Here is a 21,240-nt window from a genome sequence, read left to right as displayed (position 1 = left end):
ATCAGTAAAGTGTACAAGCTACATAAGACTCACTTTATTTTTTTTTTAATTTTTATTTTTACTTTATTTTACTTTACAATACTGTATTGGTTTTGCCATACATTGACATGAATCCACCACGGGTGTACATGCATTCCCAAACATGAACCCCCCTCCCACCTCCCTCCCCATAACATCCCTCTGGGTCATCCCCGTGCACCAGCCCCAAGCATGCTGTATCCTGCATCGGACATAGACTGGCGATTCGATTCTTACATGATAGTATGCATGTTTCAATGCCATTCTCACTTTAAATTCCTTCCATCTTTATAGTTCTGTGATTTCACAGTTACATTCATTGTGTCCCTTAGAATGTCAAACACAACCACAAATAGGCATTTAATAAACATTCCTAGATAGCATCACATATGATTTTTTTTTACTTGTACGTATTCCCCCAAACCATTCCATATTTTAAAGTACTCAGCTATACTCTCTGCAAATTGCACATTTCATTTCATTTCATTTATATATTTAGGCAACTATGATGCCTTCAGGGTTATGGTTATAAATGATGGTATTGACTTGTTTTAAGAAGCAAATAACTCCAGGAAAATGTGTCCCAATAGAATTCAAAGCATTTCCACCCAAAGTCCTCCTCCTCAATCACAACCACACACAGACACACACAGACACACACAGACGCACACAGACACACACACACACACACACTTAATGTAAAGTTTCAAAATGTGCAAAATTTTAAAAATTCATGTTAGCATGAGAAAATACAACAAACCAACAACATCATCAGAAAACACTGTTAGTCATTTTGTTGGTGTATTTTTTCCATTAAAGTAATTAACACTTTTTTATGTGGATGCCTATAAAAATAATGTTGAATTATTATGGACAATTCCTTTGTTATCATTTTAGTTCCTAGATTCCAAAATCTTAGAATGCAAACACCAGTTTGATATCATAGCAGGTGGATGTGTTCCTTTATGATGCCAAAAATTACACTTAATAATTGCTAATTTTTTGAAGAGATTGTTCTATAAGAGAAAAAAATTTTTAAACAAAAGGATCAGACCAAACTGATTATTTCTAAGTAAACATCAGATGACCACCTTGCTTTTTGGCAATTATAAAATAAACTTATCTCTTAAAATAGGACCTCCTATTCAATGGGTCTCCTCTCAATGCTAATTGCTAACCTGACACTCTTCTTTCATTCATAGCCAGACCCCTTCTACTTATTTAAGTGTTAAGTATGTTGCTACATGCATCATCCCATCTGCTCAGAGTTGTCTGAACTGAAAGGCATGACAGGGTTTTTCTTTTCACTCTGGAAGGTTTTTCAGAGATTAAATTACTTGTCTAAAGTCACACTCTCAGCAATTAAACTGGAACAAGAAACCACATCTCCTAATTCACATCTCAGCAATATTTTCACTGTATTTGGCATGATGGAAAGGAGAGAGACACACTGATTGTATTATTCTTTGTCATTTACTCATGATCTTTTTATTAGATTTGAGGGCAAGATAAATATAAGTTTGATGGTATGGTTCCCTGTAAGCATAGTACAAAAGTGAAAAGGGAAATGCATAATAGATTGTTCAGATTCGAGAAAGCCAAATTACACATACACATACCTTTGCCTATCTGCTTACCAAAGTATCATTCAGCTAAAGGCTATATATTGGGGAACTGGGGAAAAGCTTGTAGGTGGTCTCAAGGCAGAGGCATCTCGTGGTTTACAGAGTCCAGAGACAATGCTCTGTGTATCTGTGAATATGATATATAAGGCTTCAACTGAACACCAGAAATGAATGTTGATGGCCATGAAGCAGGGCAAAGACTAATAGAGTTTTGCCAAGAAAATGCACTGGTCATAGCAAACACCCTCTTCCAACAACACAAGAGAAGACTCTACACATGGACATCACCAGATGGTCAACACCAAAATCAGATTGATTATATTCTTTGCAGCCAAAGATGGAGAAGCTCTATACAGTCAACAAAAACAAGACCAGGAGCTGACTGTGGCTCAGATCATGAACTCCTTATTGCCAAATTCAGACTGAAATTGAAGAAAGCAGGGAAAACTGCTAGACCATTCAGGTAAGACCTAAATCAAATCCCTTATGATTATGCAGTGGAAGTGAGACATAGATTTAAGGGCCTAGATCTGATAGATAGAATGCCTGATGAACTATGGAATGAGGTTCATGACACTGTACAGGAGACAGGGATCAAGACCATCCCCATGGAAAAGAAATGCAAAAAAGCAAAATGGCTGTCTGGGGAGGCCTTACAAATAGATGTGAAAAGAAGAGAGGTGAAAAGCAAAGGAGAAAAGGAAAGATATAAGTATCTGAATGCAGAGTTCCAAAGAATAGCAAGAAGAGATAAGAAAGCCTTCTTCAGCGATCAATGCAAAGAAATGGAGGAAAACGCCAGAATGGGAAAGACTAGAAATCTCTTCAACAAAATTAGAGATACCAAGGGAATATTTCATGCAAAGATAGGCTCGATAAAGGACAGAAATGGTCTGGACCTAACAGAAGCAGAAGATATTAAGAAGAGGTGGCAAGAATACATGGAAGAACTGTACAAAAAAGATCTTCACGACCCAGATAATCACGATGGTGTGATCACTCATCTAGAGCCAGACATCTTGGAAAGTGAAGTCAAGTGGGCCTTAGAAAGCATCACTACGAACAAAGCTAGTGGAGGTGATGGAATTCCAGTGGAGCTATTTCAAATCCTGAAAGATGACGCTATGAAAGTCCTACACTCAATATGCCAGCAAATTTGGAAGATTCAGCAGTGGCCACAGGACTAGAAAAAGTCAGTTTTCATTCCAATCCCAAAGTAAAGCAATGCCAAAGAATGCTCAAACTACCACACAATTGCACTCATCTCACATGCTAGTAAAGTAATGCTCAAAATTCTCCAAGCCAGGCTTCAGCAATACATGAACCGTGAACTCCCTGATGTTCAAGCTGGTTTTAGAAAAGGCAGAGGAACCAGAGATCAAACTGCCAACATCCCCTGGATCATGGAGAAAGCAAGAGAGTTCCAGAAAAACATCTATTTCTGCTTTATTGACTATGCCAAAGCCTTCGACTGTGTGGATCACAATAAACTGTGGAAAACTCTGAAAGAGATGGGAATACCAGACCACCTGACCTGCCTCTTGAGAAATCTGTATGCAAGTCAGGAAGCAACAGTTAGAACTGGACATGTAACAACAGACTGGTTACAAATAGGAAAAGGAGTACATCAAGGCTGTATATTGTCTCCCTGCTTATTTAACTTATATGCAGAGTACATCATGAGAAATGCTGGACTGGAAGAAACACAAGCTGGAATCAAGATTGTCGGGAGAAATATCAATAACCTCAGATATGCAGATGACACCACCCTTATGGCAAAAACTAAAGAGGAACTAAAAAGCCTCTTGATGAAAGTGAAAGAGGAGAGTGAAAAAGTTGGCTTAAAGCCCAACATTCAGAAAACGAAGATCATGGCATCTGGTCCCATCAGTTCATGGGAAATAGATGGGGAAACAGTAGAAACAGTGTCAGACTTTATTTTGGGGGGCTCCAAAATCACTGTAGATGGTGACTGCTGCCATGAAATTAAAAGACGCTTACTCCTTGGAAGAAAAGATATGACCAACTAGATAGTATATTCAAAAGCAGAGACATTACTTTGTCAACTAAGGTCCGTCTAGTCAAGGCTATGGTTTTTCCTGTGGTCATGTATGGATGTGAGAGTTGGACTGTGAAGAAGGCTGAGCACCGAAGAATTGATGCTTTTGAACTGTGGTGTTGGAGAAGACACTGAGAGTCCCTTGGACTGCAAGGAGATCCAACCAGTCCTTTCTGAAGATTAGCCCTGGGATTTCTTTGCAAGGAATGATGCTAAAGCTGAAGCTCCAGTACTTTGGCCACCTCATGAGAAGAGTTGACTCATTGGAAAAGACTCTGATGCTGGGAGGGATTGGGGGCAGGAAGAGAAGGGGACGACAGAGGATGAGATGGCTGGATGGCATCACAAACTCAATGAACACGAGTCTGAATCAACTCCGGGTGATGGTAATGGACAGGGAGTCCTGGCATGCTGCGATTCATGGGGTAGCAAAGGGTCGGACACGACTGAGCGACTGAACTGAACTGAACTGAACTGATAAGTATGGATATTTTTGGAGGTTTGCCAGTTACATTTAAAGCTGAAACAATGGCTGTCTGGACACCTGAATTCCTTCAAAGCGCACCAAGCTGCCTGGTAATACCAAGCAGTTCTTGGATTTTAGAAACTCCTGAGTGGTTAACTGGTTATCTGAAAGGGATTCTGGACTCTTATGTAATTTTGTGACTTTTTAGCCTGGGAATCTCCTGTAAAATATAAGTAGAAAATTTAAGTTTGTTTATTCCAGTAAAATACTCGATTGCCAGAAACTCTGTGATTGAAAAAGTTTGTGATAGATGAGATAGAGGAGCACTTTCTAAATCATCAAAAGGAAACCTTGGGCTTCCCTGGTGGATAAGAATCCAAGCACCAGAGCAGGGGACATTAGTTCAATCCTTGGTCCAGGAAGATCCCATGTGCTGCACAACAACTCAGCCTGTGCGCCTTAACTACTGAGCCCGCGCCCGAGAGCCCGTGCTCCACGACAAGAGAAGCCACCACAATGAGAAGCTCATGGGCGGCAAGGAAGAGTAGACCCTTCTCAGTACAACTAGAGAGAGCTGGCACGCAGCAATGAAGACCCAATGCAGCCGAAACATTTTAAAAAGGAGCCTATAATCCACATATGCAAACACATGCATGTGGGAAAAAATGACAGAGCGATAGCTCACACACGCACTCACACACACACACACACACACACACACACACACACACACTGATCTTTAAGACTCATACCTTCTTCCACGTATGTAAAGGCTCCACTACACAATACCACATTCTGGAAAAACCAAAAGCAGTGGGTCAAGCCAGTCCAGATTGAAATACCCACTCCTTTCTGTGTTCACTGAATAATCTCAAGCAAGTGGCTCGACATATCTGAGTCTCAAGGAAAATCAGAATTATTGTCAAGTTCAACACACTCTACAACTGGGTCAGAATTTTTTTTTTTTTTTTTTTCACAATCAAGGCATCTCTTGGACCAGAAGCTCTCTCATCCTCCTTTGTGAGCTGTGTGCTTTCTCTGCCTTTGGTTCTCTCTGTCTCTTCTCTGCCTATGATTCCTCATCATTGCACTTTCTGCCAATACAGGGGCTCAGTGTCTTGACATCTTCAATTTTCATACCGTTCTTCTTGGGCTCAACTTTGCCTTGTGATTTTTCAGACTGCTGTTCCCTGAGCTAAATAAATCATTATCTCAATTCTCTTAGTTTAAATGGCCCATAAAGGGGTCTGATTGGCCTAGCTAATTTTTGAAAGGTTTATTTTTATTTCATAAGCTATAATTACATGAAATAAAAATATAAAGTTCTTAAAATTTTATATATATGTGTGTGTGTGTGTTAGTCACTCAGCCACGTGTGATTCTTTGCGACCCCAAGGACTGTAGCAGACCAGGCTCCTCTGTCTATGGGATTCTCCAGGCAAGAATACTGGAGTGGGTAGCCATTCTCTTCTCCAGGGGATCTTCCTGATCCAGGGCTCGAACCTGGGTGTGTACACACACACACACACACACACACACACACACACACACACATCTGCTGCTTTTGAAGTATTTGTTCACCTTTGGTCTAATAATGTCAATGGAAGCCTTAAGTGAGGTTGTACAATATTCAGTTAGAGTTCTCTTTCCATCAGTGGCTTTGAGAGGAGTGAGGGCCCCAGGGGTCTGTCATAGGCAGACAGACACAATGACTGAAACTTCTAGTACCCTGGAGTTTTGAAATTTTCTTATCAGTGACTGCTGCTGATCATGATGATCAATCCTGGATTCTACTATTGACCTCTAATCTATGTCCTATGCACCTCTCATCGATGCCTTAGTCTTAAAATAACTTTCTCTGTTGTTTGTAAATTCAGCTTCTGTAAGGCATAAGGAATAGAGAGTCTTAGCTTATCTCAAACAATTTGTTAAAATGATATCCAACCAGGCTTCCTAGAGATTGAAACTTTGTTCAGGTCTTGACAATAGTTCAAACGATGATGCAGAGACATTTTAGTGGCTGTCCCAGGGCTTACCATCCTTCAGACTATTGCTTTGGTGCCTTGGCAATTCTTTACTTCCACTCCTGTTGTTAGCACTGTTTTTATATGTGTCTCAAAGTCAAACTCTTCAGCAAAGAAAAATGTGGTTAGCTTGGAAAGTCACCATCAGGCAAAGGGCACTCTTGTTGGTACTGGCTAGAGCTTATACACCAGGTCACTTCATGAGGCTAAGGACTGCCTATAAACAGGCTGTTTTGGGGTCAGGAGTTAAACCCATTGTATTCAGGACCATGATGTTACTGCACAAAAATATAGCAATCTACACATTATTGAGTCTCTTGGAAAGAGGTTGTGTACATGGCGGGTGCCCTGATGTTCAGAAGAGGTCATTATAACCATCAAACATCTTGCTTGGCCTGAAAGTTTCAAAGACTGGACATGCTTCAGGGTTCAGAAATAGTTGTATTCATTTTGCTCAGAAAAAGACTTACATATTGAGGATAAAGTAAGAAGAAATAAAGTCATGGAGATGGAAGTTGGCAGGGCCGATCATAATGAACTCATTCAACTAACTTCCATAGGAGAAAGGGGATAGAGAAAGACTTACAAACCTAGAGAAAATGAAAGGGGATAGATTAACAGAAAAGAAGCATGAGAAGAAAGTGAGGGCAGGGGAAACAGGAAGAAAAATAGGAAGAAAAGAGGGGAAAAGAAGCAGATATTAGTGTTTCCTTCCCTTAGAGATTAGAGTCTTTCTGTTCTCCTTGGTCCCAAGAAAAGAAACTCTTTTCTCAAGAAAAGAAGAAAATCTCCCGCCAGTGACAACAAGCCTGTCAGCACCGGTTTGGTGGAGAGCAACTTAGCTTTGGTAAGAACAAGGCATGCGATAGCATGAACATAAGTATAATGTAGCAAACATGCTCTGAGAAAATATTTAGGTTTGGTTTTAGGAAACGTTTCTAACTAGTAGCATTAAAATACATTTTCTTAAAGGGACCAGATGTTCCTATGATCACCTGGCGAGTCTTATGGTCACGTGTCATGCCTGTTAGGACAGTGGTTCTCAAAACGTGTTCCATGGACTACCAGTGTCATTATCACCTGGGAACTTGGAATTAAAAGTTTTCCATGTCCTTGAAGATCCTTCATTTCGCCACTGAGAAAGCAATGTCCTTTCAGGGAAATCTGTGTGCAGCACTGATGAGCTGATTCATTATGGTGCAAACATCTGTGTATGTGTATGCACGTGTTTGTGTATACATGTTACACGTGAATAGGCGTTCTGTCTGGGCAGACAGAATGATTTAATTTTCTAGATTTAATTATTTTCTAGATCGAGTCTAAAAATCCTATGTCCCTGCTACAAATGTACAAACTGCACGAAAATCACCTACAGTAACTGAAATACTCTTATGGAAAAAAATCTCTTTTGTATGTGTAAATGTTATAAGTATTTTAGTGTGAAGGACCATCTGGGCTGATAACTCCCGGAAGGCATAATGACATCACGGCCTTGTTGGGGAAAGTAGAAGGTCTTTGTTCAATTCACATGGATTCAAATTTTGATTCTGCCACTTACTAGTTACATGATGTAGGGCAGGTTTTTGAACTTCTCTGAGTTTCCATGACCTAGTCTGTACAATGAAGAAAGTAATAGTTAACCTTAAATTTTATAGTGAGCATTTTTGTGAGATAATATTGATAAACAAATTGAAATTAGAGAGTGGTAAATGATGAATGCTATGATAAAAAGACACAGCCTGGCTCTCAGGAATCAAATAGTGTACTTGTAGAGAAATGACAGACACATGTGAAGCATCAAACCTCCATAAAAGAGATAAATGGCTAATCAGTGGAGCATGAAATGATATGGATAATTATGTAATAAATGGTTTAAGGGGTCATAGATGGAGGAACAGAGCGAACAGGAGTTATAGGAGAAGATATTCAGATGAGGGGCGATTTAAACTGGCCCTTGAAGGGAAGGAGGAAGAGCAAGACAAGGTGATAACACGCAGGATAAACTTAGGAGTGGTGAATAGCCCACTTTGGCTGAAAAGCTGGCTCTGGGGCCATGTGTATTTGACGATAAGCCTAGAAAGGCAGGCTAGAGTGGACTAAGAAACCTCTGAATGTCAAGCTAATGCATCATATGGACAACTGAAGGAGACTGTCGTTTCAATTCATTTTAATCTGTCCTAAACCCACATAATTCAATAGATCTACTTATCCCTTCTCCCTATTTATCATGTTTTCAAAGTTACCTTGTATAAGAGGGAAACAGGGGCAGGAGATAAGATATGGCCACATCACCGTATGACTGATGCTGAGCTCTGCTGATCCTGTGGCGTTCTTCCTCACCCCTCAGGCCTGAAGCCTGTGGCTCCCTTCTGCTGCAATGTTCTGGGGAGGAATCCTTTTGCATGTTCTGTGTTTTCACTTTTCATATGCTTTGGTCACGTTTCCCCAGTGAGATCAGAAAGGCTCTTTTTCACCCAGGTCTTTTATCATAGCTCTAATAATAAACTCAGTCATATTTCTCAGGCTCCTCTGGTGGGTCAGATGGTAAAGAATCTGCCTGCAACACAGGGGGCCCAGGTTTAATCCCTGGGGGGAATGGCAGCCCACTCTAGTATTCTTGCCTAGAGAATTCCATGGACAGAGGAACCTGGCAGGCTTCTTCTTACCATTCCTAAATCAGTCCTCTGTCTCAACTCTTTATTCCGAACTTCAGCTTTTGCATTTATAATTCTTCTCATTGGTAATGACTACCCAGAAATTTTTACTCATTACCTCTTTTCCACGCTAGATGGTTTCATTATGAATATTTTTATTTAGTTTTATATAATGAATAAAAATAGCTAGATTCCCTTTTTGATCCTAGCAGATATTCTGTGTCACTTGGTGGCATAATTTATAGCATTTACATTATGACTACAATGATTAAATATTGTCAGTCTTGTTTCTGTTTAGTTCCTTTTACTGTTTAATTTCTTGGCTTTGTTTTCTTGTTATGCCTTTTGTTATATGAACTGAACACTTTTACTGTAGTTTTATTGGTGGATTTTCAATGTTAATACTATTACTTATGATATTAAGGCGTTCTAAAATAAAATACTATTATTAAAATCAGCATCATTTCATATTTATTAAACTTTGTCTTTACTAAGTTTCTGATTATAAGCTAATTTTGTCTTTAAGGATTTATCTTATTTCCTAACTAATCAAAATATGTAATCCAATCAGTGAAAGGTTGAAAACTATAAAATTAGCTTAATCCCTCCTTGTGACTGAGTATAGGTGCTTTCAAATAAGCCTATATGGAGACTTCACTGAAGACCCTCTTGATGAAAGTGAAAGAGGAGAGTGAAAAACGTTGGTAAAGCTCAACTTTCAGAAAACTAAGGTCATCGCATCTGGTCCCATCTGGTCCCACTGGCAAATAGATGGAGAAACAATGGAAACAGTGAGAGACTTGATTGTTTTGGGCTCAAAATCACTGCGGATGGTGACTTCAGCCATGGGATTCAAAGACACCTGCTCCTTGGAAGAAAAGCTATGACCAACCTAGACAGCATATTGAAAAGCAAAGATATTGCTTTGCCAACAAAGGTCTGTCTGGTCAAAGCTATGGTTTTTCCAGTAGTCATGTATGGATGTGAGAGCTGAACCATAAAGAAAGCTGAGTGCCGAAGAATTGATGATTTTGAACTGTGATGCTAGAGAAGCCTCTTGAGAGTCCCTTGGATTGCAGGGAGACCCAACCAATCAATCCTTAAGGAAATCAGTCCTGAATATTCATGGGAAGGATTGCTGCTAAAGCTGAAACTCCAATACTTCAACCACCTGATGCGAAGAACTGACTCATTGGAAAAGACCCTGATACTGGGAAAGATCGAAGGCAGGAGGAGAAGGGGACAACAGAGGATGAGATGGTTGGATGACATCACTGACTCAATGGACATGAGTTTGAGCAAGCTCCAGGAGTTGGTGGTGGACAGGGAAGCCTGGTATGCTTCAGTCCATGGGGTTGCAAAGAGGCAGACACAACTGAGCGACTGGACTGAACTGGAGACTCCACTGGTGGTCCATGGTTAAGACTCTGCACTTGCGATGCAGAGGGCACAGTTTTGATCCCTGGTCAGGGAACTAAGGATTTTGAGCTCAGAAGGTAAATAGTCTGCCTGCAGTGTGGGAGACCCAGGTTTGACCCCTTGGTCATGAAGATCCCCTGGAGAAGGAAACAACAACCTACCCCAGTATTTTTGTCTAGAAAATCCCATGGATGGAGGAGCCTGGCAGGCTAGAGTCCAAGGAGTCACAAAGAGTTGGACACGATTGAGTGACTTTCACGTTCAGGGAACTAAGATCCCATATGCCACATGGTGGGGCCAAAAAAGCCCCAAATAAGCCTATATGGATAAGCATCGGTTTATTGAGTTAATTTTTCGTATAGACCTGAGCACTAGCACAGTACAGCCTTCAATTCAGGTGGAAAAAAGATACCCAGGGACACGGGAGTGGAAGTCTATTTCATGAAAATTTCGTTGTGTCTCAAATCCATCAGCACACATTGCTAGATCCACTGCTGTTGATGGGTACATGGAGAGGGAACACTCTGAGAGTGGGGGAGGCGGCCCCTATCTGCTTCTCCTTTGTCCCACTCTGAGCTCACTGGTACCTCTGACAGTGAAGCTACTTCTTAAGCTAGAGGTAATCTTATTGCACCATCTTTGCCCTATTATGTGGAATAAGGTGTCATGACATCAATTACAAAGCACTGGGAGAGAAGTAGCTCCACTTACTTCTATTTATAAACTTCTTCCTATTACCGTGAAAACTCTGCTCTCTGCAATGGCTACCAAATCAGTGTCCTTGAAGGCTCCATCCATCCTGTCCTTTTTAAAAATTTTATTATTGGAGTTTAATTGCTTCACAATGTTGTGTTAGTTTCTGCTGTACAACGAATCAGTCATATGCATGCATATATTCCCTCCTTCTTGAGCCTCCCTTGATCCATATAAGAGTTTTCCTTAGGAACTAATGTGCACTTGTGTGTGTGTGTGTGTGAACATGGGTTAGGCAGCCAATCACTAGCCATCTTAGGGTTTGAGTGTGGACTTTAACTTTTAGGATCTTAATTTTCCTTGCTAAGTGTCTCTGGTCCTGCCATCCTATAGTCATTGCACATGAGAAAAATATCAACCAACTGACCAGCAAAAATAAAAAGCATTCAAATGAAGATCAGGAAGACTGATCAACTTTCTTCGTGGAAGAAACTTTGATTTATACCAAGTGACATGGAAATCCATTCCCAACAGAGGGAAGAGAAGATAAGAGGGCAAAAAGTTTTTCTCCTGTTGCTGTTTGCTGAGTCACCTTGTTGAGGTGATTGGCTCCCTGAAAGCCCTGGTAAATAGAAGTTAAGTGAAGTTGAGAGGCAGTGAGAGTTGAGATTTGTAAATCAGAGAGCCTGACCTAATAAAGTAAAATAAGTATCTCTTAAAGTGAGGCCATGGTTATATGGTGCTCCTAGGTCTCTGGGGGCTTCCCAGGTGGCTCAGTGGTAAAGAATCTGCCTGCCAGAGCAGGAGACACAGGAGACGAAGGCTCGATCCCTGGGTTGGGAAGATCGCCTGGAGGAGGAAATGGCAACCCTCTACGGTATTTTTGCCTGGAAAATCCCATGGATGGAGAAGCCTGTTGGACTACGGTTCATAGTGTCACAAAGAGTTGGACACAACTGAGCGATTGAGCACCATAGGTCTCGGAATAAAAGCTCACAATGAACCCTGAATGCTGTATTCCAGGGTGGCTACAAAATAAACTCTAACCAAAAAATATACAGTCACTGTGAATCCCTCACATTGTTCAGAATATTTGTAGACATGGTAGCAACCTGAGCAACCATTTCCTGGCTCACAGCAGACACTTTTAGGAGAATCCTGCTGATTGGCACCCCAACCTAATTTTGTTTGGATGGGACCATATCCATCCATGAATATGTCATTTACCTTTAAAAACATTTCTCTCAAGATTTCAGTGTGCTTTATGTATTCCACACGCACATCACCACCCATCACCATCAGCCCACTGAGAGATTCCTTCAGACGCTCACACGGCATTGTAACTGAGAACAATGGAAGGACGATGGAGCAACAGTAAGGTTCATGGGTGCACTGAGAGAGGATGAGTCTTGAAGAAGTTTGAAAATAAGATGCTGAAGATGAATTTGAGGAAGAAAGCATGAAGACAAGTTTGTCTCAAGATGCTAAAAGAAAGGAGCCACATTGCTGAGGAGGACCACTTACTTTATGGAAGTTTTCTACTACAAAGACCATGGGAGGGAAGGGGACACACAATTCACATCCAAACCTGGCCTCTGTCCTAGGTACTTACTTTGCACACACTCCTAGGACTTGCTGTCCTCATTCACAAAATAGAGATCATGGCAGTTACTTACCTAGCAAGGATCTCATGAAGAGTAAACACTCAGCCTAAGAAATGGTGCATGGAATAGGACCATGGTCGCTTGTTGTTGTTTAATGATCATTATTATCATCACCATTTTCAAAGACAGATAAAATGGCTGAAACTTCCAAGCTGGAGTGTGGGAACTGTTATGCCCTAGAAACAAATTTTTGCAGATTGCCTGCTTCCATTGAATTCTCCTTGACAACCTCTACTCACAGTCTTTTTATCCAAAACGAGCAAACCTCATCTTCCATTTTCTCAAAATATTGCTATTTGAGATGGTCTTCTTTTACTAAAGATTTGAGGGCATAGGTATGGGGTCCAATGAGACCCCCCAGAACAAGAAATGAGTTAAAATCAAACATTCCATGTGATTCTTTTTTTTGTTTTAATAAATCAGGATTTCTCACGACCTCCCTTTTCTCCATGGGGCTGAGCCTTTGCCCATGTTGGAAAGTCCTCTCCCTCCTTCTTTCCTGATAGAGCCCCAAATCTCTGTTTCTATATATGCACAGAGAAACGGCTCTTAGTCCTTTTACCCTCACATATATCCCCAATTCACTGAGCAACCTTTAAAAAAAAAAAAAACAGGAGTATAGTTGCTTTACAATGTTGTTAGTTTCTGCTGTATGTATACATGTATCCCCTCCCTCTTGGACCTCCCCCGCCCCACCCCACCCTCTAGGTCATCACAGGGCACTGAGGTGACCAGCCTGTGCTATGCAGCATCTTCCCACTAGCTGTTTTACACGTGGTTCTGTATATATGCCAGCTCTAGTCACCCAATTTGTCCCACGCTCCCCTTCCCCCACGTGTCCCAGTATCCACTCTCTACACCTGCATCTCTATTTCTGCCCTGCAAATAGGTTCATCTGTACCATCTTTCTAGATTCCATACATATGGATATTTGTTTTCCTCTTTCTGACTTACCTCACTTTGTATGACGGACTCTAGGTCCATCTGCATCACTATAAATGACCCAATCTCATTCCTTTTTATGGCTGAGTAATACGAAACCACTTCCCTTGATAAAAATTCCCTCTGCTCTGGATCTCTACCCTTAGCATCTGCGAGAACTAGAAGCAGCCAGATAAAGTGAGCAGAGGTAGCTTTCATGTGCTGACTTGCGCTGTTGTTATCCAGAGACGCCTGTCTCCTTGTATGTGGTATGAATGCGCCTATCCCAGAGGCTGGAAAGTGAGATGCACTTAATAACTAGTAGCATCCTTTCCCTACCTAGCCCTCTTGCACACACATCGCCCTGAATCACCAGACTGGAACGCCATTTCATTTGAAATCCAGAGTGTGTGCAAAGAGGAAGCAGAGTTCCGAAGCTGAGAGACAAGGTCAATGAGGGCAGCTGGCCCTGGCCCACGCAGAGGTCCAGGGACAGCAAGGGCACTGTTAGAAAGCTCTCTCTCTGAACAGCCAACAAAGAGCAGGGACGAGTGGGCGGATCGAGTGTGTGGCAGAGAGGAAATGAGCCTGAGAAGGGGGCCACACCTCTGCTCCATGGCCTGCCTCCTCTCCCAGGTGGCATCACACCCCCGTTCGCAAGGGCACTGGCACCTCCGGAGCCTCCCGCAGCCCCATCCTCACGGAAGAGAATGCGTGAGACTCTTCCCCAAGCCGCCCCCAGTTTGCTGACTCAATTCATCCCCCACCACTTTTAGGTCTTCCTGTTTATGTTGTCACTTGCTTTCATTATTTATTTTTAGCCCTGATTTCGGAAGCTTTTATTCTGCTGGGCTTTGGCAGGGTATCAACAGCATCATTCTGGGCTCTGAAAAGATTATTGTACAAGCCTGGCCTCAGGCCTTCCGGGGACAGAGCGCTAGTGTGGGCCACCTCACGCCGCCTCTTCATCCTCCTGGCCAGCCCAGGGGTGCTGGCGTTCCCCACAGGCTGGCCCGCTCAGTGGCCACGAATATGAGAAAGAGACATGACCTTAGATTTCACCTGGTCCAGCCCACACTCTCCAGTGGAGAAACGGAGACCCAGAGAACCGAACCATGAGCCCCAAGGTTATCCATGAAAGTGATAGTATCAGACCCCAGCCCGTGGGCTGTGTTCAGTCTCATGTCCTGTCCCATACACTAGGCAACAATTTACAGAACAAAATCAGTGGTTCCTAAATGACAGGAGCACCAGCACGCCTTCTCCATTCATATATATATATATATATCAAAATATAATATATAATATATGGAAGTATATTTTCTTCTGGACTCTGAATGCACGTACATTCATGAAAAGCAAAAAGCTAGAACATCAGTAGGAGTTCCTCTCGTGGTATCCACATGCCCTTCTATTTGTTATTGTTTTGCTTTAAGAAATACAAAAACTTTTTTTTTTTTTTTTTTGCCGTGAGCCGGGAGCAGTAAGCTGGTATGGCTTGCCTCTTTGGACGGCCTGCGTTAGCAATGAAGAAGGGACACGCTTCAGTTCCCAGGACAATGGTCTCTTTGACTGGGAATATACCAAAGCAGAATTACAAGTGTGCAAGAATAAACAAGGCTGGAGTCAATCTAAAGTTGTCTTACACTCTGTTTTATTAAACTCAATGCATTTCCGTTCCTATGTGCAGCGCCTAGGTTTGCTTAATTATAGATACCCGGGGTGAATGCTAATGGACACAGAGGACAGTCCTCGATTGGAAACCAAGGCCCTTTTCTGACCTCTACAGGCCATTCGGAGGAAAAAAGGAAGCTGCATCTGGAAAATTACAGAGCAAGAGGCCCCACAGACCAGGGTCTGAGGGAGATTTTTCCTGAATGCTTCACTGATGCTGCTCTGAGTTGGCTGGACACATGTGTGCCCTACTTTCCTGCTAGCTCTGCTATCCATGTCTAATAGGTTACTGAGGCAACGGGTAGGAGGTCATTCTCGCGAGACATGCAGGCTGGAGATGGAGATCTTGATCATTCAATGTTTATGTATTTAACGAAGGCCTGCCATTCTTTGAGCACCATGCTAGGCCCTCAGGATACTGCAGTGAACAAAATCATTTCTGTCCTCCAAAAAGGTACAGTCTGGTGGGGGCAACAGAAGAGTCCCCAGGGAAAATCTTGCAACCAAAGCTATGATAGGGTTCCTACAAGGTGCTATGAGAACCCAGAATCAGATCATGGGACACTACCTGGACAAGAATAGAACTGAAGCGCACCGTAATGACATTTGGCTCACAAGAGGAAGCAGAGAGAATAAAAGGGTAGAGTTGAGTTCTGGAAACCAAAAGTAACTTTTAGGACCTCCGTATGGGTTTGTGTTAAGAGTGGAGACCAGGTAGGTAGCCAGTGGCTGGATCAAGAAGGACTCAAGGGGCTTCCCTAGTGGTCCAGTGGTTAAGACTTCACCTTCCAATGCAGGGGATGCAGGTTTGAACCCTGGTCAGGGAGGTAAGCTCACACATGCCTTGTGGCCCAAAACCCAAGACATAAAACAGAAGCAGTATTGTAACAAACTCAACAAAGGCTTTACGAATGGTCCACATCAAAAAAAATCTTTTAAAAAAGAGACGGACTCAAATGCCAAATCACATTAGCATGTTAACCTTAGGACAATGGGAGCCCATTGAAAGAATGTAAACGGCAGAAATAAAAACAGATTTTCCTTGCAAATCTCCTGTCTATAAGGGAATAAAGGGCTAGAGAGGAGGCAAAGCCAGAGATGAGGACAGTAGTCAGGAAGCCATTGCTGAAACCCAGGTGAGGAATGGACCGAGGAGAAAGAGGAGCAGATTCTAAGCAGAGCTAGGAGGAGGCTTGAATTCATCCACTGAGTGAAGTCAAAAGTGCCTGACTTGGTCAGACATTGGGCCATATGTCAGGCACACATAGATTGCCATTGAGATGGTCAAGTTCAAGAACCAGGATATAGAGACTTTGCTGGGAGGAGGCTCTGACACTGAACTTGCTCAGTTTGAGGTTAAAGTAGAGATTATACAGGGATGTCCTGGAGGAAGAAATGCCAAACCACTCTGATATTCTTGCCTGGGAAGTCCCATGGACAGAGGAGTCTGGCGAGCTACAGTCCATGGGGCTGCAAAGAGTCAGACATGACTTAGCAACTGAGCATGCACACGTTTAGTGATGTCTGGTACAAGTTGTTTGTATTTGAGTCAAATATTGAAACCAACACTAATACATCTTCCTTAGTGACAGAGGAAGATGGCCCTCTCCATGGCCCCTGAGAGGCCTTTAGGGTTCTTGGAAGAGGCACTCTTCCCTGGAGTGCAGGCTCTGGGTTAAAATCATCATTCTGCTACTTAACAGCCGAGTAATCTTAGGCACACAATCTCAGACAGCAAGGAGATTAAACCAGTCAATCCTAAAAGAAATCAACCCTGAATATTCATTGGAAGGACCGATGCCAAAGCTAAAGCTCCAATACTTTGGCCACCTGATGCAAAAAGCTGACTCATTGGAAAAGACGCTGATCCTGGAAAAGACTGACGGCAGGAGAGAAGGGGACAACAGAGGATGAGATGGTTGGATGGCATCACCAACTCAATGTACATGAGTTTGAACAACCTCCGTGAAATGATAAAGGACAGGGAAGCCTGGAATGCTCAGACCATGAGGTCACAAAGTGCTGGACATGACTGAGTGACTGAACAACAAATCTTAGGCAAGTCCTGACCATTTTGCTCCAGCATCGTCACCTGTGGACTGAGCATAGAAAGAGGGTTTATCTTGTAGGGTTGGGGTGTGTGACTTAAACATGATAACAAATGCTATGGACTCAGACTGTGGTATGAGGCGAGTATGCACATCCATCCCACTTTGGCAGCATTTGTTGGTTGTTATGTACTCTTACTGCCCAACCCTTTAAGGAAGTAAAAAGGATCATGGGTTGGAAAGTCAGACTTCTCTGGGGGTTGATCCCAGTTCCATACTCAGTAAAAGTGTCCTTCTGTATAGGGCCAAACCTCTTTTTGAAAATGGCATCAGTAATGCCCCTTTATCACATAAAGTAGTCATGAGAATTTAGATGAATGACGATGTGCAGAGCAGGAGCTCAGGATAGCTTTTCCTCCCTGATACCTTCTAAAGTAACTTCTTCAGAATGAAGTGTGTGTGTGTGGTGGTGGAGGGTGGGGCTGGTTGACTGGTTGATATAATTCTATCCAACATTATTCATTGAACCCCCATACCCTCAAGGTCACACTGCTGGCCTCTGCGCTTCCTCACTCTGCCCCACGGCCAGTCCAGAATGGACCTCAGGGTCCCTCTAGCCCTGACCTCCAAAGTCAAGTCCACATTCAGACACTTCAACTGAACTGCTCTGAAGAATGGTGCTTAATGCTGATTATTTTGTCAGAGGGATGCTCATGATACATATCTGCTCTTAAGAAATCATTTTAACCCTGTAAGCCCCTAGAAAACACTGTAAAAGATCAATAAAAGCTCCTCATCAGAAAAACTAGTTTTGCTCCATGCATTTTAACAGTCTGTTGCTCTGCTCTGTTTGGCTACTTGTCATAAGAGGCAATGTGATTAAATCGGTAATTTTCTCAAAACCATGCATTCTCTTCCAAATAGAACTGGATCTTTTTCTTCATGACCTGAACAGGCTCAAAATATACACAGACGAGAAGACCAGACTATGTTAAATGCTGATGAGAGAGCCTCACGTCCCACCCCCAGTTCTATGTGATAGAGCACAGGAAAATCATCATTTAGTTACTCCTTGCCTTTAGAAACAGGAACATAATGATAAACCTTTCCTCACTTACTTTGTTTTCTTTCCAAAAACATTGAACCTGTATATATATATATATTGTGTGTGTGTGTGTGTGTGTGTGTGTGTGTGTGAGGGAGTCAACATCAATTTCAGGTCTCTTGTGTTGGAACGTGTGTAACTGATAATTTTAAGCTATATACAGTTGAATCTTTTTTATTATTAGGTGCATACTGGCTGCAGTATGATCCTTTTTTTCTAAAAATTTCCTTTAAGCAGTTCCTTTTTTTTTTCCTAAACAGCACTTTTAATCCAGAATCAGCTGGGCACGCAGCACACATGGAACCAAACCGCAGCACAAACAGAAGAGGACGTCTGTTGCAAAGACAGCGGCAGACTGCAAACCTCATGGATCATTTTTGCCCCAAAAGGCCTGCAGGGTTAGTACCCAGGCTACACTGTCATGTGTTTTTCCAAGACCAGAGCCTTTAGAGGGCAGGGGCGGTTTGTACCAACAGGGCCAAATGAATCCATCCCTCTGATGAGGGTGCAAGTGTTCAGCTCCACCATGCAGGTCTCTTTCCTGAGCAAGGATGACTCATGTCAGGCATTTATTTCATGGAAATTTCTTATTTGGGCAGAGGGTACAGGCTCCCCTTGGACTATGAAACTGACTCTCCAGCTCCCTTACTCAGGGTGGATCACGGAAGCCATGAGTGAGAACTCCTCCCCTTCGGGTGTAATGTGACCTTACTTATGTTGGCAAGGCTCAATGCAAGCTTGAATTCACGGTCTAGGTTATGTTCAAATGTTCTCTGTAGTTCTGGATCCCTTTACTGGAAACCCAAGAGAAACTGGATCCAATGGATGGGATTGAAAGAAGTGCCCAGGCAGCCGAGCTGGCACAGCACACCTGGAGTCACGCGCCAGTTCGCAAGAGAGTGAGCCTGTGTGTTCAGAGCACCTGGATGATGACTGCAGCAGGAGGCTCTCGGAGATTCTGCGCCTCTGCTCTCACTGCTGTATCTAAATATTTGCATAATCTCGGAAAGGACAAGGCCACCCTGCTCCTTGGGAATGTAGCCTCACATGGGAACAGTCTTCCATGGCAACCAATGGCTTGAGAGGCTGGGCTATACTTGGGCGAGATGTCAGCTGTAATGAAACCGATTTCCCTTCCTATAACACACACTCTGATTTGAGAGGGGAAGTGGAAGAAAGTCCATAAATTTCCTAAATTTATGGAATTTCATTGAGATGTTGGATGTCCAGGTTTGAGGCCAGGGGGAAGATACATTTTTGAGAAACTTGAATATTTCAGGTACAGGGAGACTGAGAAATAATAGGCAGGTCCGTGTACATTAGAGTTCTCTATTCATTGGCCAGTGAGGATGGAGCTGTAAAAAAACACACAAATAAAGCTGTAAATGGCAAGCAGGCTATAATAGGAATTTATAAATGGTACATTAGGGTCACAGAAGAGAAATTATATAACTTGACTTGGGGTGATTAGGAAATGTTTTATGTAAGAGAAATGATATTTGAAGCAGGTCTTGCTACCCCAAATGAGGTAAAGGGATAAGCTTGTTAGAGACAGACTGAAAATGTGAGCAGTTTTTAAAAACATCATGAAGGGCCTTATGGTGGCCCAGGTGGCCCTAGTGGTAAAGAACCCACCTGCCAATGCAGGAGACTCCAGAGACCTGAGTTCCATCCTTGGGTCCGGGAGATCCCCTGGAAGAGGAAGCGGCAACCCATTCCACTAACCTTGGTTGGAAAATCCTGTGGACAGTGGAGCCTGGATCTGCAGTCCATGGGGCCAAGAGTTGGACACGACTAAGTGACTGACCACACAGAACACAGTGACCCAAGAAGTGTGTGTGTGTGTGCACGCGTGTGTATGTGTGCACATGTGTATGTGTGTGTGTGTGTGTTTATGTGCATGTTCACACACAGGCACCAAAATGATGGAATAAAAAGACGTGTTGTGATCCATGGAAAACTGGAGCGAGTGGACATGGGTAGAACTTGAATCTAGAAAGAAGCTGAAAAGTCTCCTGCACAGGGAAGTGTCATGAAGAGACAGCAGGTCCCACCCTTAGAGGATCAAGGACGTTTGATCCTTAGGGGATCGCGAGAAGCCTGCGCTTCTCTACACATGATGATTGTCCTGGGGGTGTAAAGGGCCCCCATCCCGTTCCAGCCCTGCCATGTGGAGCACCAGACGACAGCTGTCACAGGACAGCCACGTATGTGGCCTGGACCCCACTTCACCTCTCCAGACACACTTCTTCGCACAATCTGAACCACATGTGCTTCCCATTAGCACTTACAATTCCCTGGAATTCCTGAATAATCACAGTTGGCTCCGCATTTGGTAGAACACTTTTCAGGACAATTGGCTATTGTGGTTTGGCCAGCAAGAGACACGTCTGGCTGAACTGGAAGATCCACAGGTGACCTGTGATGAGCCTCCCCTCCCCTCCCTCTGCTCCCAAAGTGAACATCAGTGAAGTGTAACACACAACGGCCTCCTGTCCTAGCAGGAAGGGAAGAAAGTCTGCTCTCCCCAACTCTCCTGCTCCCTCCAAGCTAACTTCTTCCCAGTTGACTTGAGTCTGGGTTCAATGGCTCAGGACTTCCGCCTGGGTCCCCAGGCTCATGGAGTGTAACTTGACTTCTACTTTTTTTTCCTTGTGTACTTCTGGATTCTAGGAGTTCTTTATTTCCAATGGGACATCTCATAGATCCCAGTATTCAACATGGCCCCAACTGCATTTCTTATCTTGCACCTTACCCCAAACCTGTGAAGTGCTATTCACTCAGTTGTGTCTGACTCTGAGACCCCATGGACTATAGATAACCAGGCTCGTCTGTCCATGAGATTCTCCAGGCAAGAATACTAGAGTGGG

This window comes from Capra hircus, chromosome 21 (assembly GCF_001704415.2).
Source record: "Capra hircus breed San Clemente chromosome 21, ASM170441v1, whole genome shotgun sequence".
Taxonomy (NCBI): domain Eukaryota; kingdom Metazoa; phylum Chordata; class Mammalia; order Artiodactyla; family Bovidae; genus Capra; species Capra hircus.
The sequence above is the reverse complement of the archived record's forward strand: the minus strand, read 5'-3'. Positions refer to the sequence as shown.